Source organism: Clytia hemisphaerica, unplaced genomic scaffold, assembly GCF_902728285.1.
Source record: "Clytia hemisphaerica strain Z4C2 unplaced genomic scaffold, Clytia hemisphaerica genome assembly, whole genome shotgun sequence".
Lineage (NCBI taxonomy): Eukaryota > Metazoa > Cnidaria > Hydrozoa > Leptothecata > Clytiidae > Clytia > Clytia hemisphaerica.
The window spans coordinates 374,732-401,501 of NW_027103950.1; the positions used below are offsets into that span (position 1 = coordinate 374,732).

Below are 26,770 nucleotides of genomic sequence, written 5' to 3' on the forward strand. Positions count from 1 at the left end.
CCTTTACACACATCGAATATCAAAAAACCATCTCCAATAAAAAAGTTACATTCTACTTTCTTCCTCGTTCGGTTTAAGGAAATTCTTACTATTCGATTGGAAAGTCTTTTGTCGAATGTATGCCAAGGTGTTTTTCTCCTTCTTAAAGAGAACAATAAAAAGTTTCTTGCCATAACATCATCATCATCATTGCTCGACCGCAGTCGAGACAATGGATTTCACTTGCTGGCGCTAGGAGTCGCGGTTGCGCATAGCAGTGCCCAGGTCGCTAAGATCAAGGCCTGTATCCCTACTCACCACATCTGGAAAGGTAATTTTTCTTGATCTCTGAGCCACACGTTTAGGTTTCCAAAGCATGCATGCACTCCAAGCTAAACCTTTGCGAATTTTAAAGTCTTTTTCAGAAGAAGAGATGTAGGAACCAAGATATTTGTAGTCTTCTACTTTTCGTAGGTTTGTAACAGATATTGTTTTAATATTGTCTGATAAATCGTTAACATTAAGAGTCAAATATTCGGTTTTGGACTCATTGAGGTATAGGCCTGTATAGTTTGCAGCAGATTCAAGAGTAATTAGAAGATTTTGTGCATCCTCTAGGGTAGAGCTGATAAGTGCTATATCGTCAGCAAAGTCCGTATCTGTTAAATGAACGGCAGGATTACGTGGACCGTTGAAAAAGAAAACCGCAGCTAGATATTTTATCAACAGAAACGCGCATAAGGTAATCGACCACTAGAATAAAGAGAAATGGTGCAAGGGTATCACCCTGGAGAATACCAGCTAAAATAGAAAAAGTTGAAGTCTCACCATCAGGTGTTTGTACTGAAGATTTTGTATTAGCGTACAGAAGTTTTATGGCATCGATGATATTTCGAGGGATGCCGTAAAGAGAGAGTCGCGATCAACCGAATCAAAGGCTTTCTTGCAATCAAAAAAAATCAAAATTGCCTCAAGATTGAAGTTTCTAGCTCCCTCTAAGATTCGTCGAAGAGCAAGAACTTGGCTTAAAGTAGAACGACCACTTCAAAAACCGTTTTGATTTTTACGCATAATGGGTTAAACATAAAGTCGTATTCTATTCAGAAGAAGTTTATTATAGATTTATGCTGCGATTGGGAGAAGAGAGATACCACGATAGTTTGTGGCAAGACTAAGGTCTCCCTTTTTTGGTACTGGAACGATGGTCGATTTCAACCAGTGTGTTGTACAAACTTTGTCTTCAAACGCGAGGTTGCAAAGCTTTAAAAGGATATCATGAAAATTCCTGTCCTTCCAGATAATAGGTGGTATGTTATCTGGACCGAGAGCCTTGCATGATTTTGTTGTGGAAAGGACCTTTGTCAACTCTTCCATGGTAAAAGAAAAAGTAGATATATCTAGAGGGGGAGAAACTTGCTATCGTGGGAGAAAGTTATTTGTTTGTAGCACCGGTTTTTTACCTAAAGGATTTTTGAAATGTTGTAACCAATTATCTAAGCGTTTTTTATCCGAGCCACCTTTGAGCTGGATGGACAGTTTTGAGTTCTTGCCACTTAGTTTTTGTACTACTTTCCAAGCATCGCGATGAGAATTTTTGGAAAATTACTCAGACATGTCCTTCAGCTGAGTATCAATAAAAGAAACTTGAGCCTCTAGGTAGGCCTCGTCAAGTTTAATCTTGGCAGAGTTAAGTTGTTCCTTGCGCCACCACGTTGTTGCTGCATTATACAAAGAGAAAGCTTTTGTTAGAATTTCTCTTGCTTTCTTGACTAAGGGACATTCTTTTGGGTCTGATTTAGCTCGTTTTTGTTTTCTTGGAAGTTCCTCTAGGGCAACTTTTTCTGTAGAATCTTTAAGACAAGAGTACTCTAGCTAAGTCACATAAAATATTGACTGCTTTCAATTCATTGCACAAATTGTCAACAAAAAACAAACGCCATAATATGATAAAATGTAAATACTCGAATTCAACGAGATGGCAAGCCACATGATTGATACTTGGAAATGTGGATCTTGACTTTTGAATCTTAGCAAAATAAACATGACTGCAAAAGACATATTTGATGCAAAATATGCATACAATAAAGACATTGATTCATTGAAAACGTCTGGCAAATGTCCTCGGGTAAGTTATGGCATGTCTCAAAATTACTATAATTTTTAGATCGCATTAGTCGACAGAAAATGGCCAAACAAATGACTGAACATGAAGGGTACTATGATGTAGTTTCTAGCCTGATGTGTAACCTAATTGTTTTTTTCGCTTATTTTCGCGAAAAGCCGCTTAAACTGATTATGACGTCATAATCGATGACGTCATCAAAACTAAAAGTTTGATTTCTCAATGATGGTTTATTCAATACCCTTCAAACTTACACCAAAGATGTATCTCATTAAAGTTTATCTTTTGACAGAATTTTTTTTCAAAATTCTGATGACGTCAGCATAAATAAGCAAAAAACAAAAAAATCTAATCTAATAAGTATGTACCTTATGTATAAGTATAACAATGGACTACAATTCGGAAAAAGATTTATTGGATGTTGTTTTGTCATATTGTCATCTTTTTTTAAGGGTTTTGTAAATGCGTGCAAATTCAAGTTTAAAGGGACATAACAGTAGTAAAATGTAAACATTGCGCGAACCACGTGTCATTAAAGAGAACAAAACAAACTTGTAAAACAATTGAACAATCAAAATTAGCCATATTTGGTTTTATTTTTTATTTTGACATGTGACATTTGTTTTGATTTTGTATCCGCTGCATACAGTTTGTTTACAAATTTCGCAAGTACTGTTATGTCCCTTTAAGTCTCTGTTTCTTACTAGTAACTTGTTTTCTTATTCTCAGCCTGACCAGTTCCTTAAGAATTCATTACTTTTTGGAGCCATTTTCAGCTTCAAGTTCCTTATAAACGTGTTCCTTATAGAAAAATAATTTTGTATGCTGGTGTATGAGGAAAAACGTTCTTTTTAATTCATAATATTTCTATTTCTTTCGAAATCGAGAAAGATGGGTTAAAATTAGCAAAAATGACGATTCTATCTTTTGAATCAATAGATGAAATAAAACAAAACTTCAAGAAACTCAAACAGATGGCAATAGAAGATTTAATCAACAAAGTAAACCAAAACAAAACTTTAATTTACTAGAAACGCCTTGAAAAAAATATAAAACTAAAAATAAGAGATAAAATCTTCAAGCTTGGCTACCTGAAATATTCTAAAATAAATTGTTAGAATGATCGTGAAAATATTGCTTATAGCTGTTGCATTACCGTTTACCAACTCAGAACAAATCGTTGGTATCTTTTCAAAATGTGATAGAAATTTGAACAAGACAGATTTTCAAAAGAGAGCTGTTCTTTATCATAATGTCATTACCGAAACATTCAATCTTGCCAAAGAACGTTATTCAACATTGAAGGACTTTGAATATCTAAGTCTGGATGTTTGTCAAGATCGTGAAATGCTGCTTCGTTTAACAACATCCTTTGTATTGGACCCGGGATTGGATCATAAAGTGAATAAACCATTTAATGCATCAAAACATCGAATGAAAAATAAAAGTACAATCTGGTTCTTCATAATTTACATGGATAAAGAAATGACTGGATTATTTTCAAAGTTGATAACAGCAAGGCGATATTCATATGTGCTAAATTTAAACCAAAACTGTAAAATACGAGGTTTCCTAGACGGAAAGATTTTTTATTCTAATCTATTTGACTCCTTAGAGCTAGAATCAAAAGTTTTTGCTAAGCACATTGAAATCTTCAATTGGAAGCGTTTCGGGTTATTACTTTTAAAAGGATTAGAAAGAGATTCTAGTGAATATTACTCTAAAATGCACCAAAGGTTCATTGACACAATAAGCCAACAAGACTTTTCTGATACTTGCTATTTTACAGATATTATTGACATTTTCAACTCCACCAACTTTACCAGGGCTGTTGACATTTTACATCAAGATTTATCGTTCAATGTTTTGGTGCTTTTTGGAAGCCCAAATGATCAAATTAAGTTTGTGCAAACTGTCAATAAAAATTTTTATTCAAATTTTATCTGGTTTACGCATGACTTACCAGCATCTATGATTGATTCTTCTTTCCCAGTCAATGGAGGAAATGATGTTAATATTTTAAGCTATCGAACCAATATACGTCAATTAATCATCAAAAACCATGAGAAATTTAAAAACCAAATATCTCTATTTCAAAAACAATCAGAACAAAATAGAACGGTGGTCGAAATAGCATTTGCCATTTTTGATAAGATATTCGAGAGATTTGGTAAGGAAGGAGCGAAAAGATCCCGAATAAACTCAGCATTAAGATTTCCCTTTACAAATGGATGTGAGGTCTGGATAAGAAAGAGTAATATTTTCTATAGAAATACAATGAATTTCCTTGACGTAGAAATTTTGGTGAAAGATCTGAGAAATTCAATCGGCACGGCATTAACAGATGCTTCTGTTGAAACTACATGCGAATCATATCAATGTTCTTCAGGCTGGGAACAAAGCAGAGGAAAACGTTTGAAACAATTCACGAAATGGAATTTCGAATATGGTTTCACTTGTAAACAATGTCAACGAAATTTTGTCAAACTGAACAAAGGGAATGATGAAAAATGTCAAAAATGTCCTCGTTATTATCTTTCCAACATAAAACATGACAAATGTTTTGAACCATACCGTCAGGAATATCTTGTCAAAAGCACCATCTATTTCACAGCTTTCGGATTAGCCGGTTTGAACCTTGCATTCTGTGTGTTAACATTGATCATTTTTATCATATATCACAAAACACCTATTGTTAAAAGCTCAGATATAATACTGACTGTAATTCATTTGTTTACCTCAATTTTGATCAATGCAGTTTCAGTGATATTACCACATACGATACCAAGAAAGTTCACCTGCTTCTTTGACACCATTGTTGCCGGGAATTTATACACGTTTTTCATTGCAATAGTTCTCATGAAATCACATAAAATTTTGACTGCTTTCAATTCAATGCACAAATTGTCAACAAAAAGCAAACGAAACACGATTCTCCAGCAATGGTTTACTATCCTCATTTTGACCATATCTTCAGTTGTTTTGACCATTGTTGCTATGGAAACGCAAACTGTTAATGTTCAATCTCGAAGAAAAATTTTATACGAAATCATATATCTATTTTGTAGGAATGTGCTACCAAAAACAATTCAACTTGGATTTGCAGGATTTTTACAAGTGGCTACATTTATTATAGCCTACAAAGGAAGAAATTTGCCAGACATTTTCAACGAATCAATGTCTTTATTGTATGCGTCTTTTGCGTCAAATATTTCTTTTGCAGTCATGTTTATTTTGCTAAGATTCAAAAGTCAAGATCCACGTTTCCAAGCATCAATTATGTGGCTTGCCATCTCGTTGAATTCGAGTATTTACATTTTATCGTGTTATGGCAAGAAACTTTGTATTGTTCTTTTTAAGAAAGAAAAAAACACCTTGGCATACATTCGACAAAAGACTTTCCAATCGAATAGTAAGAATGTCCTTAAACCGAACGAGGAAGAAAGTAGAATGTAACTTTTTTATTGGAGATGGTTTGCGATATTGGATGTGTGTAAATAAATATTTACCTTTTATCAGATGAATTTGATAACAGCATTCACTTTGAGAGGAAAGTGCAGAACACTTCAATGTCAAAGTCAGTATTTAATATGTTCTAAAAATCTGAAACTTTGAATTTGTACTCAAGACGATACAAAATAGCATGGGAATTCGATTATTATTTTGCTTTGTCACTTTTGAAGTACAATCAGGCTGTAGTAAAGACCTGCTTAAATATGACTGATTTCTACTTAGCGTAAAAGTTTGAGTTCAACCGATTTATCACTAATTTGAAATCGACCCGTATTTGTAGATAGACTCTTAGCGCAGCTTCGAGTTTTTTTAGAATTTTTGAATGTTTTTAAAATTTTGTGAATGTTGCTATTAGTTTTGGAAATTTAATTTTTGATTTCACTAGTTTTGCTATTCTCAATTGCAGACAAATATAAAATAGTTTATAATACAGTTGACGCTCTCTGATTCGATTTTCAAATTGATTGAGAGTACCTTATCAGGGAAAACTTCGTCGGGGAAAAGTGACGAAATTTTGGACAAGTGACGAAAATTTTCCCCGGCCTTAATGCGTTTATCAAACTACCAGCAAGTGACGAATTTTTCCCCGACGAAGTTTTCCCCGATAAGGTAGCTGACATCAAAACTATGGCTAGTCCCGCATTTTCTTGTCGCAAAGTATATTGCAAAAATTATGTAGATTAATAACTGCTTCCAAATTTAGAACGACTGATGTAAACTTTATGACGTTTTTATGTAACAATTGATTGCCTCTAAGTAGCCGTTAAAGATAACGGGTTTTGAATGAAACCAAAAACATCAATCTTGATAGATTTGATGGTAATGTGCATGTTATGACGGTGCCACAAATGACAATATCATCAAAGCCACAATTGAAGAATCTGAAATTAGTCAAGTCATTCTTAATTTGTTATGAGCCATTAATAATTAGCGCTTCTAAAAAAGCGTTTTGCGCGAATTAAAAGATTTTCGTAATTTTTATATGGCTGTTTTCCTTGTGAGGAATGTTTGGCCGATTTTTAGTCAAATCCATAAAAACAGGACCCATGACACACCCCTGTGTCAGACACATGCTGGGACCCCAGCCCCACTTGAAAATTTGGCCGAAATCTCGTCCCCAGTGGGAATAATACCCTACAATTTCATCCCCTGGGGAATAAACTTTGATTTCATCCCCATTCAAAATTTAACTTTAAAAAAATTACACTCCAAAACCATCCCCAACAGATTTTTCGAACAATAGAATTCTTACTCAGTAGGATTTCAATAGAAAATTTTATCCCACTGCTGGAAAAGGTTTCACCGGGGCTGTGAGATAGGGGTGTCGTAAGCAACTGATAATTTAGTCCAATAAAGAATAAAAAAAAGAACATTCATCAAGCCAAGTTATTCAAAGCAAAATATACGTCATTGAGGCAAATTAAAACGAAAACTCCGAAGTTCGAAGTTTAATGGTTTTGGAAACTAGATATTTCAAATTTCGTCCTTTGAATTCGGGTTAGGCGTATTAAAAGCAAAACTAGAACCAACCCCCCCCCATCATATTAAGCAGTAGCGGACTGGCTTAATTTTCTTGGTGGTGCAAACTATGAAATTGGCGCCCCTCGTATTTTTGTCCTTATTTGCGCCCTATACCATTAAGTGAAAATATTAAACTGTAAGAGCAGTGACTGGTTGAAAGTAACGCCCGGAATCTCAGAGTTAACAAACTTTTATTTATACAAAGGTGGTGGTAATGATAATTTGACATCTATTTTCTTGTTATTTCCTGGTCTTACTTTACTCTCCATTAAAGATCAATGGCTGAAAGAGGTGGTGGTAATGATAATTTGACATCTATTTTCTTGTTATTTCCTGGTCTTACTTTACTCTCCATTAAAGATCAATGGCTGAAAGAGGCCCCAAAAATACGAAAGTTGGCAGGAATAAGGGTTCTTTGTAATTCTGGCGCCGCAGGCAAAAAAATTTGGTGTAAGAAAGGTCAAACAGCTTAAAAGATATTCTAAAAAGGAGAAAGTTAGTCCGCATAAGACCACAAAAACCACAGCGAGCAGTTTCAATCAATCTCTCATTTTGGAGGTGAGTATCCTCTTTAACCCCTGGTGGATACACAACACTTCTCTTGCTTTGACTTTTCGCAATTCAATGTTGATAGTAGTTTTGAAAAAATTCGTAAAATAAAACGTAAAATTCGTAAAAAAATTTACATTGCACTTATAGAAGGCGCTAAAAACGTGTCAAAGGGCGCCAAATCGCCAAAATTTTGGCGCCCCCTTGAAAACTTTTTTGGCGCCCCTCTCAGGTCTTTCTGGGTGGTGCACTGCACACCCTGCACCCCCTGCCAGGCCGCCACTGATATTAAGGCATTGTTTTAGTTCAGTTTTGGTTACATATAGACACACAGTTATATAATGAATACACGCTTTTTTTATATGAATGATGTAAATCCATATTTCTTCTTAACTTTTTTGGGAAAATCGTCCTAAAATATACTTACAGCACTCCTAGGTTAGGATCCTAATTCCCCGCCTAATTCAGACTAGATTTAACATATAGTACATACGTCTCAAGCATAAAATGACATTTTTGTGAAAGGCGCCCTCCCCTTACTTGGAGGTAAATGGCTATTTATAATTCAAAATGCTCTAAAAATGGCATTCTTAGCTTGAGTAGCAAAGTTCAATAAAGGTGATATTCTGAGCGTTCTTAGCATATTCTTATTTTTTTGGCCATTTTCATCATGGAAATTCTTATAAAGTATATTCTTATAAAAAAATGTGCAAAGAAACACTTTATGTTCTTAACTTGTTCTGAAAATTTTGACCATTGAAGCCTTATGTTCTAATAAAGTTCATTAAAAAAAAACGCGTTTACCAAATTTCTTTTAGTCTAGAGAAGATAAAGCAAGGACATAAATAAAGTTCCGTCTTGACCGTAATCGAACGGAAACCAACCCCAAGCCGCGCCTGTTTTGGTTGAGTTTCGGTTGCACACAGACACACAATTATATAATGCATAAGGAACACAATATATTTATTACATGTAATGATGTAAAGACTGACATTGGGTGAGTAATTTGATCATTATTCGAAATTTCATTTTTCTTTCGGTTTTCATAAATGACTTGCATGAAGTTTCCTTCTCCTTGTGGGGAAAGATTAATGACCTCCTCTTCCCTTACGTTTTGAAACGTGAAAAAATAATTCGTAAAAAACAACAATGAAAATAAATCAAAAGTAAAAACCTCTTTCCATATTATTCAAGTTTCATAAAATGTAGAGCCCCCAGAGGAGCAGGAGAAGATATGTTGTCCGAGGGTAGTAAATATGATCAAAACTTTCCTTACCCAGGGGCTAAATCACTGATACAATGTTTTATGCTACCATATAGAACCCCATCTACACACTAGTGGTAGCCCCACCATAGTCATTATAAAAACACTGGTCTGGAAGGCTTTGTTAAAAGATAGAGCTTACGTACCAAAATCGATTTATTTTGCAAGCTTTTTGATCATGTGATTAGAAAACAGACCAATCCCAAGAGGAGATTTTGGTAACGTGATCAAAAAGTATGCAAACCGCAACTTGTCTTTTGTTTGTAACAAAGGAAAATTGAACAAAAAGCTAAAACTATAGATTGCCAGACCGGGGTATTTATAATGACTATGCCCCACTGAATCCATATGTAAGGAAGTTGTCTATGTTTCACAGGTTTTTACGCACTCTACCAAGCTAGACAGCTTCCCTCAGTGTCTTTCTTTATAAAGTATAAATACAATTGAAATTCTATAATATTGAAAGCCACTTTCAGCAAAAAACTCTCATGAACGACACTCTACCATTCGATGCGCTCCCTTATTCGATGGAAATTAAATTCCTTTGAAAATCGAATTGGAGAAAGTCAACTGTAATGGAGGGACGCGAGATTTTAAAGATCAAAGATCGTATAGATTTGACCAAAGAGGGGTAGCTTCTACGAGGTTATTTTAAGTAATCTTCCCTATAAGTTGTTCATCTAAAAGGTGGAAGTTTCAAAATTATGAAGAGAAAATAGAGAACCAATTCTCCAAGTTATGAATTATTTGATCAAGTAAATAGCTTCCCTCCGCTGGATGCTGCTGCTGAAGAGTAATTGCTTCCTATGGGACAAACAAAATTACAAAGTAGAAAACTACGTGAAAGTTAAACAGAGTCTACTTTTCAGAGTAAATTTGAAACATAGCAGGAAGAATTAGTTGAACGAAAAAAAAATTGTTTTGTAAAGAGTAGCCAGGGGTGTTCGAAAACGGAGACTTATGGGAAAGAACATTTTCCTTTGTTATATTTTTAAATGCGCGGGTTTTAATGTCTTTAACTAAAAAGAAAACATTAACACCCCTTGGAGGGAGAAAATGGAGTATTCATGCACAGAAATTTGTTAGTATGGTTCTTGGACGTTGGACAATTAACTTTGTTCTGGTGCTCGTAGACGGTATTAGACTCTGTCAAACTTATCAGGGGAAAAGATTTGTAATTGTAATTTCATTATCAATTAACGCAGCGTTGCACTCATTCGCATGCTTCTGACGTACTTGCTCTATTGTCTTAAATCCGCCAGTGGGCGTTGTTTTGACGACGTAAAGACCAGTGATGTTAAAAACATAGGAATTAGGTATTGATCGATTGGCTCGCTCAAATTAACTGAAATTTGTTCTAGAAAACTGGTTTGTTGAATAAAAGAGACCACCAGAAGAAATTAGTCTCGTAATTATTTGGTACATTGCATATCGATTCTTAAAATACAAATTAATCTTCTACCGGAACACAAGAACTAAGGAGCTATACCGGAGCTTTTGATTTGAAATTTTCACCAGTGATTCTATTTAATTCATTAGAGACATACAGAGAAATGCTAGAAATGGAGGAGAAGACCATGTCTTTCACCTTACAAGCCAGGTAGATTTCACATCAAAACAAGTTTAAAACTGCAAAAAAGCCATATGAGAATTGATTGTAATTCATTTTACGTAATAGTCATATTGAGTCAGCTTAGACCTAAGGATCAAAAATACTCTTATGTAGGCTGTCGAGATTTACAAATCACATAATTCCTAGATCATGAGGTAAGTATAAGTCATAAAGGTCACTACGCAAAATCAACATAATTTTATCTCTCAGGATTATGTCGAAATAAATGATCATTTTGTCAATCACTATTATTAAACTATTGATATAACAGTCAAGAACATCATTCGTTAATGAAATCGTATATAGATTTTTGTAAAAGGAAACAAAAATTTACTTGTAATTTTGGACACCACAGATCAATTTGAATTTGGAGATTTTGACAGGAACCATGATATAGGGAAGCATTAAGAGCCCTGATCTGTTGGAAACCTTAATGCCATAAGGACGAAAATGACCAATAGGAAAACTAAGCAGTTGGAGGTGACCCTAAGGCTCTTCTTTTGAAAGCTATCCACCCGATGGTAGGGGACGACGCAAAGCTTTCTGGATTGCTCCACCTACCCTTGATCCTTCTCTTAATTGCTGAGCACTAAACTGGGAGGCATCTAGTACCATTTTGTATTGATTACGATGGATTTGGTGTGACCCTCCAGGTTTGATGCGTATTGCATTGCGAAGTATAGCTGGAATAATCTACTTTTACTATTTGATAGAATAGCAATGGCAGCGGAAAATGTTTTCAAGTTTTTCTCCTGGTTTTTTTATATTTCAATGCTTTTTGGCCTTTCATAATGGACACGAGATTTTAGGTTTTTCCAAAGGGGATTTTCAATTCATTTGTAGTATCGACAACGAATTCGTCGGAGACCAAAAGCAATATGCGATACAGGTTTCAGGAAATACAGGTTGTCTTCCTTCACGACAAAGTATATCGTCATATCGAGCTTCCTTATAAGTATCGGTTTAAAACCAAAACATAATTGAAGTAATCAATAAAATCAGTCAAATTGACAAGATCCTCTATTTCGTAATCTTCTGAGTACTATCTAGCAAAGTATTGCTAACATGACATAAAAAGTTAGCAAAAATCGTATAGTCAACATTTATTTTGATGTGTGTACATGACCCACTTGAGTTGAAAAGGGAATTATATTTATAAGAAACATAAAGAAAGATAACAGGATAGTGTAGCTAATAAATAAACTCTTTATTATGGAGGTCAGCTCTGTCACTCCCTGCTGCTGAATCTACTTGTGACTGCTTAAACTGACATCTCTCAACCTATAAACCTATGCTTTGGTCAATGTCACACTGATAACCCTAGTAATATTATACACCTTAGTAACATGACCTGGTATATATACACCCTTCAATGTTCTTATAAATTGATGGAAACCTCGCATGCAATTAACCCACTTCCATAAATTATCTGCTCTAAAGATCTTTACGTCAGCATAAATTATGGACAAATTGGAACGTCACAGTATGGGAAAATTGATTAAAAAGCACTCTAGCTAAATTATATTTAAAGGAAGCTCAACAGGAACATGTTAATTCCTTTATCGTTTTGAGTAGGAAAGACGTGCGTGAACCAGGTATAACCTGTTTTGATAGAAAGTCTGTAACTTAGTTTAGTGGTAATGGTACAACTGTGTGGAAGTCTATTCGCTTTGAAGCCGATAATTTTTACTCACTGACCTTTATATATCCCTGGACCAAGTTACTAAATGCCAGCCAAGCTAAATATTATGATCGGAGTTTGTTTTAAATTGGTACCCGCGGAGAGAGCGCTAGATCTTATTTCGCTTGTTCACTAGTGGTGTAGTGCCGTTTGTCTGTAGGCAAAGTTTCAAACACTATAATGGCTTCTTTGTGGGTACCAACTTTAAAAAAACTTCAATCAAAGATGGCGGATATCGCTTGGTCAGGGGATATATAAAGGTCTTTACTCAAGAAATTTAAAATGGTAATCGTACTTACTGCTGTTTGGATTTGTGGTCTCAGCTGGCACACAACGTTGTTTTAACGTTCAAATAACGTTTCTATGGATGTTATGAATGTCACATGGACGTTGCTTTGACGCTGTCAGCTGTATGGATTTGTGGTGTTTCCCTGGAGAATATCTCTACCAAGTAGTTTGACCAGTTTTATTCTTGCCGGCTTGGGAACTTTAAGCAATGAACCTATAAAGAAATAGAAGATTGTTATAACCGAACGAAGTATGTAGACACCCCTTCTCACAGACCCAGTAGAATTTTTTCAGCCAGTGGGGATAAAAATAACGGGCTGAAACTTGATGGGGATTCATATTGCCATATTTCTTATGAATGGGAATTTCATAAGAAATATGACAATATAAATCCCCATCAAGTTTTTTTCTTTTGTTTTCAAGTCAAAAAATTCAGTGGGGATGAAAAAAATAGTATATATTTTGCTTTTGGTTTATTTGATTACTCTCAGTGGGGACGAAAATTGGACGATGATTTTCCACCGTGACGATATTTTGGCCAATTTTTCCAGTGGGAAGGATTCCTAGTGGGTCTATGAGAAGGGGGTGTATGTAGGTAGGGTATCATTAAAATATTGGAGCAATAACATCTTGTCTAATAGCACCCCTGTCTCAATGACCAACCATGAATGTTCTTAACCCAGTGGGATAAAGTTTAGGAACCTGAATATGTTGCGACGGGGGATGGAAAATCACCCGAGGCTTTTAAACTATCGTTTACAGCTTAGAAATTTAGTGGTCAATTTTTCCAGATAGCAATATATATTCACTTTTCTACTTATGAAGTTTTGTTTTAAAACGAAGCTTATGACGTAAAATAGGAAATCCTAAGAAATATACTTTTAGAAATTATTACGTCCGACTTTTAAGAGCTTTGCCAAGAAAAGGGGTTGGTCCTGGTAGACTGACGTCATATCTTTATGACAATAAGGCATGTTATTTCTTGTCTTAACTTATTGTCTGACTGTCTTTCAAAAGGAGCTTAATTGAATTGGATCTGGCAGAACTTTCTCTAATGCTTCTTGAAAAAGATTCTGAAGTGTTTTTTCCTTGGCAAAGGCTTTTAGATTCCGTCAGCTTCATGAGGGTCCCTTCTAAGCTATTTAGAGCTCTTGGTAAAAGAAGCAAGATAAGGACGGTAGGGTATTGTGTTGGCCCTTACTGAATTCATATTTCAGCTACAATCTTTTCATCATAGACTTGAGTAAGTAAGCTATAAGTTTAGAAAATATCCGAAAAGGCACAATGTGTCAAGCTGCCAACAGACTACACGTTTTTTTATAAAAACAAACTATATAAGAACATAAGGCTTCGATGGCCAAAATGTCAAGAACAAGTTAAGAACATGTTCAGGCTTTGCAGACTCTAAAACACCCAATTTCTTAGGAAAATGGACAAAAATACTCAACAATGGCGAAAATTAGAACATGTTAAAAACACTTTTAGGCTCAAAACTCAAAAAGTTAAGAACATCCGAAGGCTTCAGAAATTTTGGATGTTCTTATAAAAAAGGGGCCGATTTATCGTTGGTGAAAAAGTTATTGTTTTTAACTACGACGGTTGATAAAAGGTATAATGAGACATTTGGAAACCAGTTTTCTCCAGGAAATCCAAGAAATTCATGATGCCGAAAAGTTTTTTTATTGCATAAATGAATCACGTTTCTTTAAATTACGACTTTCTGATACACGCTTTTTTTTTATAAGAATACACTTTATAAGAATGTCCATGGTGAAAATGGCCAAAAAATTAAGAATATGCTAAGAATATCACCATCATGGAATTTTGCTACTCAAGCTAAGAATGTCATTTTTAGAGCATTTTAAATAATAAATTGCCAATTACCCCCACGTAATAAGAATGCTGTAAGAATATTTTAGGATGATTTTCCCAAAAAAGTTAAGAATATCCATGATGAAATGGATTTACACCATTCTTATAAAAAAAAAAGCGTGTACTTAGTATGGTTAATGTTTCATTTCTATTGTGATGTTTTGTGATAATTATACAATTTTCTTGGCAAAGGGTTTGTTTCTGGTGGCATACGCAGTTAAATTGTAAGACTCGACGCAATCCGTTGTCATATGATTTGATGGACGTAGATTTGTTGTATAAATGTGGTTGAGTTGTGGCTGCGATGGATAAAGATCTAGTCTGTATGGAGATGGAAAGATTCATATATCAGGAATTAAGGTATTTGTTTAAGATGGTTGATGAATCTAAATTTTGAAATTAGATACTCGATATTCAAGAAAAAGACGTCAGATGAACAACTTTGTCGAGAAACAGTTGTTTTTCTTTATGTATATAGAGGGTCTGGTATGGTGAATGGAAGGGTCTTTATATTTTAGGTTCTATTATACTTGACCACGCCAATAGCGAAATAAAAGAAACATAGAACTTGTAAATCGGGTGTGTTAATATTGCTACGCGGAAACTCCATGGAATGTGGAAACCTAAGAAAAAAGATCAATTGTGTTTACACAACACTTTCTTCCTTTTATAATGAAAAGTAAATAACACTCATGATTGATCACGAAACATAAAGGCCTATCTACACTAGTCAATTATAGATTGTTTTCTTCCTTTGTCGTTCACCCCTGTCTCAGTAGTAAAATTTCGGTACATCACGAAAGACTTCTTTGAACGTTTTAGGGAGTAGAAATCTCGTGGCAATCATTGAAAAGTGGAGTGAAAATCAATTTATCAATATTTTAGTTTTCAGTAAATTTCTTAGGCCCCTTCTGAGAGATTTTTCAAGTTACAAGTCTCCTGTTTTTCCGTTGGAAAAATATGTGGATGGAAGTTTTTAACATCCCACATCTTAACAGGTCTGAATTTCTAAGCCACTCTCCTTTCCTCCTTCTATTCTGTAACGCGGAAACCATATTTCTAGACATTTCTAGACTATTCTGTTATGCAGAAACCTGTTTTCTGAACATAATCTAAACATATTCTGTTATTCAAAAACGATTTTTTGAACATTTTCTAGCCTATTCAGATCATGTCTAGACTATTTTTCTTACATCGAAACCATCTCTTTTGGCTTTTTCTATGCTATCCTGTAGAAACCGTTATTGTGCGTTATTCCAGGTACATCTATGATGCGTAAGCCATTATTACAAGTATCTATGCTATTCTGTTACGCAGTAACCACTATTCCAGGTTATTCTGTTATGCGGAAACCATCATTTCATATTATTGTTATGCGGAAACCACTATTCCAGGTTATTCTGTTATAGAGAAACCACCATTCCAGGTTATTCTGTTATGCAGAAACCATCATTTTATATTATTGTTATGCGGAAACCACTATTCCAGGGTATTCTGTTATGCGGAAACCACTATTCCAGGCAATTTTGTAATGCGGAAACCATTATTCAACGTATATATGTTATTCTGTAATGCGGAAACCTTCATTCCGAGTATATCTATGCTATTCTGTAATGCGGAAACTCTCATCTTACGTGTTCCTATGCTTCTCTGTAATGCGAAAACCTTCATTCTAAGTGTTCCTATATGCTATTCTGTAATGCGGAAACCTTCATTCTAAGTGTTCGAATTAGAAGGATTGGTCAATTGACAAAAAGAACCATTCAAACTAGTGAAAGAGAGAGAGAAAATAAAATCATTCGAATTAGAGAAATAGTGAGATCGGTATAGAGAATCATTCGAATTAGAGAGAGAGCGATCAATAAAGAAAATCATTCGAATTAGAGAGAGAGAGAGAGAGAGTGATCGTTATTGTGATCTCAGGTTGGAAAATCTTAGCACTGAAAAAGTTAGAGAAAAGCCGTTTTAACCAATATTTCCTTTAACAGGAGGAAAACATGAAACAAAAGTGGCGAGTGTGAAAAGAGCTTAAACCAACAATGTTTAAAGAGACTGAGAGAGAAAAAAGAAAAAGTATTAGACGATCATGTTTATTTAACGCATCAATATCTCTATTTATTTGATTTGATCACGCTATGAATATTATAGTGGTTTCCACATTCCAAGACGTTTCCGCATAGCGATATTAACAGGGTGTGTCAAAATTTGTTGACTGCAGTAAAATATGAACAGATTGACAAATTTTTAACCATCGAGAAAACTTATTTTAAACTAAACGAACCGAAGCGAATTGAAATAAAAAGATCGCGAAGTAAAATTCTATAAGGTGTAGGGATACACCTTGTCAAATGGGTCAATAGCTATATCTAGATCAATGACGATTATATCCAATGGTTGTTTAAAAGCTTATAGTGCAAGATGTTGGCAATGGGTTAAGCGTTTTTAAAGGTTGCTAAGCTACTGATCTTGGTGTTTCGTAAAGCACGATGCTTGATAAAAAAGGTTTTATTGAGATTAATACAGATCATTATCAACCGTCGTTTCTTAATACCGGAGATTAATTAATTGATTAATTTTGGGATTAGCATCATTTAAAACAATCGTTTTTATTTTTACATAAACAACAACATGTTCAAATTCAAATCATAATGGTATTGTCGACCACTTGGTGCATTTAGGTCACATACTGTAAAAGCATTAAAAAGGGTTATTTAAATGATGGAATGAGGCATATAAGATTTTGTTCAATTTGATTTGAGTTTTAAAAACGTTGCATTAGTCTTTTTTCTAGAAGCGGGGCATAATGTTAGATCTTTCTGAGCTTTTGTGAAGCATGTAGGTCAATAGTGGTTTGTTGGTGTTCTGGTCTTATTGCTGGCTTTCCTTGAGATGAAGTAAATATACACTGTATTCAAGATTAAAAAAAGATTTTTTGATTGAGTGACCTTTTCCAGCTGAAAATTGAATGGTTACCTTTATTTTTCTTTTATAAATTAGTCAATCCAGGGATGTAGAAACGGGCCGAAACCAGTTTGGATACTAAAAGAATTGTAATATCATAAATCAAGCTAAACTTCTTTATAGCTACTTGCTACTTGTTACTCCTAGAGTGATAGTGTTTATTTGAGGGCGAGTTAAATGAAATTTCTTTCTCCAAAGCAGCAGGGAGTTCATTGGATGTGACGTTTAAAAGGGCATTAATTCGAAGTAAGACGGTATATTCTACCAAAAAGTTAGATGTGAAAACGTTTAGTGATTTTCGTTTGTTTTGACTCTCAAAGCTTCTAATGTTTCGGACATTGTTTTTTGAGATTAAGTATTTTGTGAATAACGGAAATTTCTAATCCTAAAATTGTGTTTATGGAATCAGGAAAATGTCCGCTTCTTAATCCTTGATGTTGCAAAAGTCGTGCTTTAAGTTTCTATTCCCATTTTAATTTGAGAGCCGCTTTTGTGTGTGTTAGAATCTTCTTAGATTAGTCTTAAATATTTTTTATAGAGATATCTCTGTTGATATGTGGCGGAATAGACCTTCTTTTTGGATGTATTTGCTGGACTGATTGAATTTCAAAGTCATTTGAAAAATTTTAATGACAGTCCAAAATAGCTATTGGTTTTATCGTAAGACTTATCTCGAACGTGTTACTTCAAACCTATCGTTTCCTTTATCTTTCTCTTTAGAAACCAACCATGTTTAAAACAAATTTAGTAATGAAGTATAAGCCCGAAGGGCTAGAATCGAATATCTCCTTGGTAGGATTTGAAGCCTACCAATCCTAAGATTCAATCCGTCGTCAAAAATACGGCGTATATTTTAAGGCTTCGCTTTTTCTTGCCTGAGAAAGGCTAAAGATTCGATTCTAGCCCTTCGGGTTTATACTTCATTGAAATTTAGACAGGATACCCGTCCTGTTTTTTATAATCTGATGTATATACAGGCTAGTTTTGATTTGTAAGTCCAGTTTCGTCTTTTAAGTGTGACCATCGAAAATAGCAAAATTCTATTGGCTGTACTATCAACTGTCATTTTGCGGTGAAATTGAAAAATGATGTTTTGCCATTATAATAAGGCAAGACGCGATAGGCAACAGTTTAAGGGCTACATACACTACACAATATATTGTCAGGCAATATATTGATGATATATTGCTTAGTGCCGGCAATATATTGAAAAGGTGTCCACAATATATTGTCAGCTCGATTTACAATTTTCCAACAATATAGGGGGATTGTTTACAGAAAGAAAATTTCTTTTTATAATAGAGTACCTGTTATTTACTTCGTACATTACGGTCCGAAAACGATATTGTCAAATATTGTTCGTCAATATATTGTGTAGTGTAAGTAACCCTTTACGACCTTCTCCGATATATATTTACACATCGGAAAAGGCTAGAAACAATAAAATAATAAAAACAAAATATCTATAAATACAAAAAGACAGGTCTGTAAACACAACCAAATTCCCCCCTTAAAACTCTGCCCATGAAGTCGAAGTCCGTGTTACAGGGTCTTCATGTAGATTTTTGGTGAAAAGCTTACAACGATTTTTGTGGGTTTTTAGTAACAATTTTATCGAGGTCGTTAAAAACTATTGTTAGATAATAAGATTTGTTATTGTTTTTGAGCTGTTTTTAATGATCTGTTAACGGAATCGTTACTCACCCCTTTCAACCACATTGATTATATAAGTTCGTCTTTATCAAAGTCAATCGACCTGTGTTTTTTATGGAGTCATTTCTAGGGAGATAATGTAAAGAGGAGACTTGGTGTCTAAGGTGCCCAATTGGCACAAACATTGTTTCAACATTCGTTTAACGTTATATGGACGTTGTGAACGTTAGATAAACGTTGAAACAACGTTGTGTGCCAGCTATGGGTGACCAAGATGATGTCAAGCTTTAAGAAGTTTTTGAAGATTTTAATTGGATGGAAATTTATTTGTAGAAGGATTTGGGTTTCTCAACAGATTAGAACTGCAATCAGCTCTGCAATATTTTGACATTGAACTTCAAGAACAACTCCTTATAGCTATGCTTATTAGTTTCACCAACCCCCTTCTCCAAACCTTCAATGATTAATAAACCCCAGAGAGCACAATACAACGTCATTAAATCTGGGGGGGGGAGGGTTTTACATAAAAAAAGACATGTAAACCATCACTGTTTACTGCCAAATATTATAGAACTGATTGTAGCACGGATATTGTCACTTTTTAGATTGCAAATCAATTTGTATCGATTTACACGTTCTGATATAAAGTCTTTCTTGCTTAACTCGCACCATCATGTCAATTTCATTTGTCTATTTCTACTTGATATTCTTAATGAGGGATAATTGAATTTCTCGTTTTTAGTCCTAACCTCATAATGACCAGTTCCAATATCTCGATCTTCATTGAATTGGCAACAGAATCATTTTGCCTAAAGATTTGTCTCAGGGAAACGCCAAAGGAGTTGATAATTTGCAAAAGTTCTGTACAGTGTTTGTAATTAGAAAGCTTCAAAGCACAACATTGCTTTAACGTTCATCTTTCATACATATCTGAGATATGAATGATCTATGGACGTTATGAACATTAGATGAAGTGCAAAACAACGTTATGCTAAAGCTTCGTCAACTAACCAACCATACCAATAGAAAATTAATTTTTCTGAAAATCAAACCGTGATTGTCTAGCTACAAGTGACGTTGTTGTGAATTGTGACGTTTTCTAAAAAGGTTTTTTTCCCTATGAGTGAAAGGGAAGGAAACGAGAAGCTGTATGATGACGTTTGGACTCACGTCACAAACTTTGTTAGGCAAAAAACTGCTGTGAACCTCAAGATACCTGTATAGATTTTCTTTATGATGTTCCCAGGGCGAATAAATCAGAGTACACGTTTTTTTACAAGAACAAACTATATAAGAACATAAGGCTTCACTGGTCAAGATGTTAAAAACAAGTTAAGAACATTTTAGGTTTTCTGGACTCTAAAACACCCGATTTCATAGGAAAATTGACAAAAATACCCATAAAATGGTGAAAATAAAAACATATTAGGAAATTTTAAGGCTCAAAACTCAAAATGTTTTGAACATTCAACGGTTTCAAATATTTTGGATGTTCTTATAAAAAAAACAACGTGTTTACTATAATTTTATAATGAGTATTTCTTTATTGCTTTTATTATTGTTAATCCATTCGAAATTTATATTAAGTTTCAGAGAGTTTCAGTCAATTTAATACCTTCATTGCAAATGGGGAAAGTAAAGCTTTTAAGGAAAGTAATCAAAACTAACTAATTACTATGGAAATTGCCATTTATTCGAAGTCAAGACATTATGTAGTTTATCAAAAGGATGAATATTACATTTAAAGTTTATCAAAGAGATATATTGCTGCGCAGTTCCTGCCCCTTTTTTAAATGACAATGAAACTAGAGTTAGTTATTCACAGCTTTCCCCCCGCATCTCTGTCAATCATGACTTTGTTTGAAATTATCAATTAAATATACTGTGCTTCCCTTGTCCGGCTATTTTGAATGTAATTACTTTTAATTAAGTGGTTAATTTCATTTGGCAACAATACTTTTTATTAAATAAGATAACAGCTTCCTTCCTTGAGCTGTTATATATCACAAATGATCTGAAGGGTATGTTTGAGTTACATCAGATATGTACTACGCGACAGTAAGATACTGTATGGCAGAGGCTGATGACAAACTGCATAAAATTCTCTAAAGCTTGTGTTGGTTTGAATATAAGCGAAAGTACAATTATTTTAAGGCATCACTTTAGCTTGAATGAGTGAGGTTGAAGAAACCTATATTATCAGTGGAGATCAAAGTTTAGTATAGCTTTAATCTAGTGATGTATTTTGAAGGGTTCAAAAAGAGTCTATGTGATGTAGGGTTGTAACTATCATATGTGTATAAAATGATAAATTCGTTTTATGAAAAGGTTATGGTGGTAAAGGTAAAGGTGCATATAATGACAAAAGGATAATTATTTTAAAATAGTTTACTCTTTTTATTTGCAGCAAAAAATCGATAACAAACAAACCATAATTTTGAAAAAAATCAACAATCACGATGCCTGCTGAAATTGACGTTTTGCTACCAAAACATGTTACAGACTCTTGTTACGCGAGTCTTACACAAATTTATCGTGACATGTTCGAATTGACACCGAAATCAAAACTCAAACCTTCGACACATTCGAATCGATTAAGTTTCAAATCGAGCCCTCCTCGATATTTATCGAGTAGTTCGAGTAACATCGATAGTGAAAACGTTTTCGTGGATATGTATCAAGATCGAAAACCCTCCTTAACTCGACTTTTTAGCAAAGGATCATTGAAAAAGTCGACGTCAGCCAAAATTGACAATTATCCGTTTTATTCTGGAGAGAACATCTCACATTACAGAAGTCACAGTGACACACCAGGACAATATTATGGAGATAATCAAAACTATTATGGAGATAAACAATATTATTATGGAGATAAAGATGCAAGAAGGTCAGATCGCAGATTTGATAAGAGTTATTACTATGGAAATTATAAAGGAAATTTTGACAAGAAGAATAAAATGAGAGCATCGTGGCATGAAGGAGATACTAAAAGGACAGTCGTTGGAACCAAGATTGAATTTGTCACTAAGTTTTGAGTTCCTGGCTATGGTGGAGACTTTTTGGAGAGGTTCCTGCAAATTAGGCCTGGCTCTTTTGTGGCCAAATAACTGACGTTGCAGGCTAAACAAAATGAATAAAAAATTGATTGTGGGGACTTAAATCAATAAAGAGATAATTTTGAAAAAAGTTGGAAATTTGAAGGTATTTTTGTGATCATTTTGAAGTGAAATTTGACTGCATTATGGCCAACCAATTCCCTCACATATGAGACAACTCAAATTATGATCGAGAGTTGATATACCTATATACAGAACGCGATTCCAGCCCTGGGAATATCAATGATGATTTGTAATCAATGAAAGGGAACTTTTAGACTAAATTTATTTGTGTTTATCTTAATATTAAAGAGTTTAAAAATTATCAAGTTTATCTTAACTTAGTTCTATGATTATTTGCAAAGACTTTTTTTAAGAACACATTATTGAGACATGCTTAATTACATGAGGATTTTAATCTTCAAGCGGGAGAAAAGACAGTAGAAACGAGACTACTTGAGAAAATCTATATTTTGAACATTGCCTTGCTTTGCTGCTAGTGAATTATCTATGAAGTCTTAATTTTTCTAATTTTTCATTAAGAGTTGGACAATTATGCGAGCTACCTATAGGAATTAAAGGACTTGGCTATAAAAGAAAACCAAATTAATTTAAATCACATTTTTCCCAAAAATTGCCACAGAATCGGGAAAACTTGTGTATAATAACCATTTATTTTGTATATAATTATCTATCTTGAAATTTCTTTAATTTTTTTGTATATAGTTTCTTTTTTTGTGAAAAGAATTGCTGGTTAATTCTTAGACTTAAATACTTAGAGTTATCATTTGGAACACAGACCCAGTCAGATCCGCTCTGGTGAAAATTTCTTTCAAAAAGCTGCCTGATTATAAGCTCCGGTAGGATAATGCGTAATCCCTGTCAAAACTAAATCAAATCCTCTATCCCGATCAATCAAAACCTAAGAGATTTATGGTCTTACCCCCTGATCAATAATTGTATTGATACCTGGTCAAAATCGAGTAAAAAAAATAATTTTAATGAATTCTAGGAAAACCAGAATTTCTAATAACTTTTTCTTTATCCCGATGAAAATCTAGTAAAAAGTTCTCACGCAGTGAAATTAAGAGATCTTAAAACCAGATCCGGTCAAATTTTCCCTTCTTCATTGCAACCCCCCCCGCGGTGAATTTCAAAACTTTACCGGGTCACTGAGATAGGGTATTTTAGAGTGGAACTTTTTCTTGAGAATTTCAGCTGACAGCGCAAAATGCTACTCATGACAGATCATTCATTCTGTGCATATCCACACTCACGTTGCTCGGGCGAATGTGACTATTTGACAAAGCCAAAACAATAAGAACCACGTTGTCTTTTGCTTGAAAACGAAAGCGAAAGCGACTGTGTTCTATTGTTTATGTTTGTGATTTGCCCTTGCTTTATTTAGTCCTATTGTTTTCGGTCAGACACCGCCTTCAAAAACGTTTTTAATATTCACTCCGAATCTGGATTAAAAAGATCCAAGCGGTCAATGAACTTAGATTGATACCAGCTGTCAAACAACGTCGTTTCAACGTTTATCTAACGTTCACTACGTCCATATAACGTTAGATGAACGTTGAAACAACGTTGTGTGCCAGCTGGGATTCTCTTCCGGAGCCATGGCTTTTAGAGAACGTACGTACCAGTTTAGATTAATCAGAGCCTACTCGGGAATTAGCAAAATGGCGTCGTTTTCAAAAACCACAATTACAATGAAATTAATGAACTGGTGAAAGCTATTCACTAAAATGCAATTTCTTGCTTTCCTTTACGGCCACAAGGAGAGTATACTGTAGGGCATTTCACAGTTGCACCTAAAACACCCCTGTCTCACAGTCAGGAAGATCCCTCAAGGAAAATATTTGGTGAATATAATCTTACTTTTCATTGTTATAGTTGCAATCCATTTATTCTTTGAAGAAAATCCATTTGAGGTAGTTCTTTGTTGCAGTATACTGTTCTTTTAGAAATCTAAAGTACAAAATGATCGGGGATAATCAGATGGTTTTAGATGTTTGGCCTTGTACCCCTTTTTTATAAGAAATACTCTTGAAGAATATTCATGATGAAATTGTTGGCCTAAAAATTAAGATATACTAAGATAACCTAAGAATTTAGAATATTTTTAACTGTAAACTGCTAATTGCCCCCCCCCCCAGGCAAGGCTTAGTATTTCACAAAAATACCATTTTGTCCTGTAGGTGTGTATTATATGGTTAATTTAGGTTGATTATCATCTAAAAAGTTTGAGTTCATCCACCCATTGATCTTCTTGTTGGAAGTTTACCGTAGCTTTGATCATGAAACAAAGCCACTTGCAAATCTCGTGATCCAAGCCACGACAAATTCCCAATATGAATTTTGGTTGAATCTTAGCCTAAAATACCTTGACAATACTTTGGATTGATTTTCTCATGATAAAAGAAGAAAAATCAAGCGTGTTTTCTTTTTCTGACCTGCCAGCAGGCACACAACGTTGTTTCAACGTTTATCTAACGTTCACAACGTCCATATAACGTTAAATGAACGTTGAAACAACGTTGTGTGCCAGCTGGGATATTATCTTTTAAAATCGAGATATTCAACGTGCAACGAGATATATAAATTGTTAGCAAAAAATAGAATAACAAAATAAATACATTGGATTGCTTAGTCAAATTTAACTCTCGCGATCGTACGGTCGTTTTTAGATCGGGTACTACTCTTGTCTCCCGAATAGAGGGTCCGAATAAGCAAGGGGGTAGGAAATTTTTTTAGATTCTAATTGTAAACTGTCCAAATGAAATGGTTTTCTTCACTAGCTCGAAGAAAGATCTTGTAATTCGACGTTTAAAGCACTAATTTCGGTTAATACACGTTTTTTTTTATAAGGAACCTTAACTTTGCTCTGAGCCTGGAGTTCCTTATTTTTACAGAAAATCTCAGCCTCAAAGTTCCTTTTGAGTTCCTTATTTACATAGCTGCTAAGTTTGGATAACCATCTCTTACTGTTCCTTAAAGCTTGATTTCTTATTCTCAGCCTGAGCAGTTCCTTAACAATTCCTTATTTTTTGGACCATTTTCAGCCTCGAGTTCCTTATAAACGTGTTCCTTATAAAAAAAAAAACGTGTAAAGGCGTAAAAAATTTAGATTTTAATTTTGGTTGGAGTTTAAAAAATCGGGTAAAAGTTTTGGTTTGGGATAAAAAAATCGGGTAAAAGTTTTGGTTTGGGATAAAAAAATCGGGTAAAAGTTTTGGTTTGGGATAAAAAAATCGGGTAAAAGTTTTGGTCGGGTGATAAAATGTCGGGGAAAAATTTTGTCGGGGTAAAATTTCGTCACCCCCACAAAATTTTCATCACTTTCCCCCGCCTTTTTTTTCCCGGTAAGGTATATACATATACTTGATACAGAAACTTCAATTTATAGAATCTACGTGAAATCCTGGCGACGATTGAACGCATTAAAACAAAACTCAAGCCCCTGTGAAAATCAAACTTACGATAAAGCTCCGAAAGGTCCAATTTTCGACTTCTGACCAAAGAATGGCAGTGAACGTTTTAAATTCCTGAAAGATAATTATTTCGTATATAAGAATTTTGAGCCACTCCAAGCATTACTCATGATATACCAGTAGATACATACAAAAACCTCCTTTAGCTTCTGCTTTACTACATGATAATTTCAATTCAATTTATCAGAGAAATATGAAGGAATTGATGTGAGAATCGATAAGATTATTTGTTTTGGAATTTAATTTTGTACAACAATGCCCATAAGGATTCAAATGAATTGTCACGTGGCAGTCTGATAATAAAGATACTTTATTAAAACAAAACCCTCGTGGGATAAGAAAAGTTTCTTAATTAGAGATTCTATGTATTTTCCACTTGGAAGAACTGACATTGAATTTAAAGCCCGAAGGGCTAGAGTAGAATCTCTAGTCAAGCAACTTATTTCCCACACCCCGGGGGGGGGGGTACTTACGCAAAAATAGGTGCTGGGTATGTGCGGACGGTAAGGGTCGGGTTTTTCACCTTTCAAAGTCTCTCTAAGGGTTACAAAAGTCAGGAAATTTCAAAGTAGTCTCTCTAAGGGTGGGAAAAATCACGATTTTTAGAAAAAAATTTTGATTTTGAGAGAAAAAATTACAAAAAAGTCTAAGGGTAAATTCCCTAAGGGTAGGGAATTTTTGAGAATCAGAGAAAATTTTTCGAAAAAGTCTCTCTAAGGGTCACTTTTTCACTTAAAATTGGTCTCTCTAAGGGTCGGTTTTTGGAGGTCCCGTCCGCACATACCCCTCATTCACCAACCCTAGTACCCCCCCCCGGGTCCCACACAGAACGCGCCGCAATCATGACGACGGATTGTATCTAGCGGTTTCCTTATTTTTGAGGACTGCATTTTTTTTGAATCATAAATGTGAGCACCCTGCTTCATGAAAAATTCTAGCTAAGAAACCAAATATCGTACATAATTCAATATTGGTTTTTTATATGTAGACGAGAAAAGGGCTCATACTCCTAGGCTAGGAGTTTCTCCTAATGCAAATGGTGACGTCAAATATGCATTTTAATAGATCTGACGTCAAATTTAGCGTTAATACTCTGAAAAACGTCAAATAAACTTTATGAAAATCAAAATTAGAAAAACTAATTTCCATTCACTCAACTTGAC

At 34.5% G+C, this 26,770-nt stretch overlaps 1 protein-coding gene across 1 annotated transcript in view; it reads right to left on the reverse strand.

Moving 5' to 3' along the window:
* LOC136810093 (sialin-like) overlaps positions 1-12,639 on the reverse strand; it is an 80,034-nt gene extending 67,395 nt beyond the window's left edge. The window contains exon 1 of the mRNA XM_067066668.1: positions 12,541-12,639. The gene's annotated coding sequence lies outside the window, so the exon portion shown is untranslated. The remainder of the gene's footprint in view (positions 1-12,540) is intronic.
* Between the last annotated feature and the right edge of the window lie 14,131 nt (positions 12,640-26,770).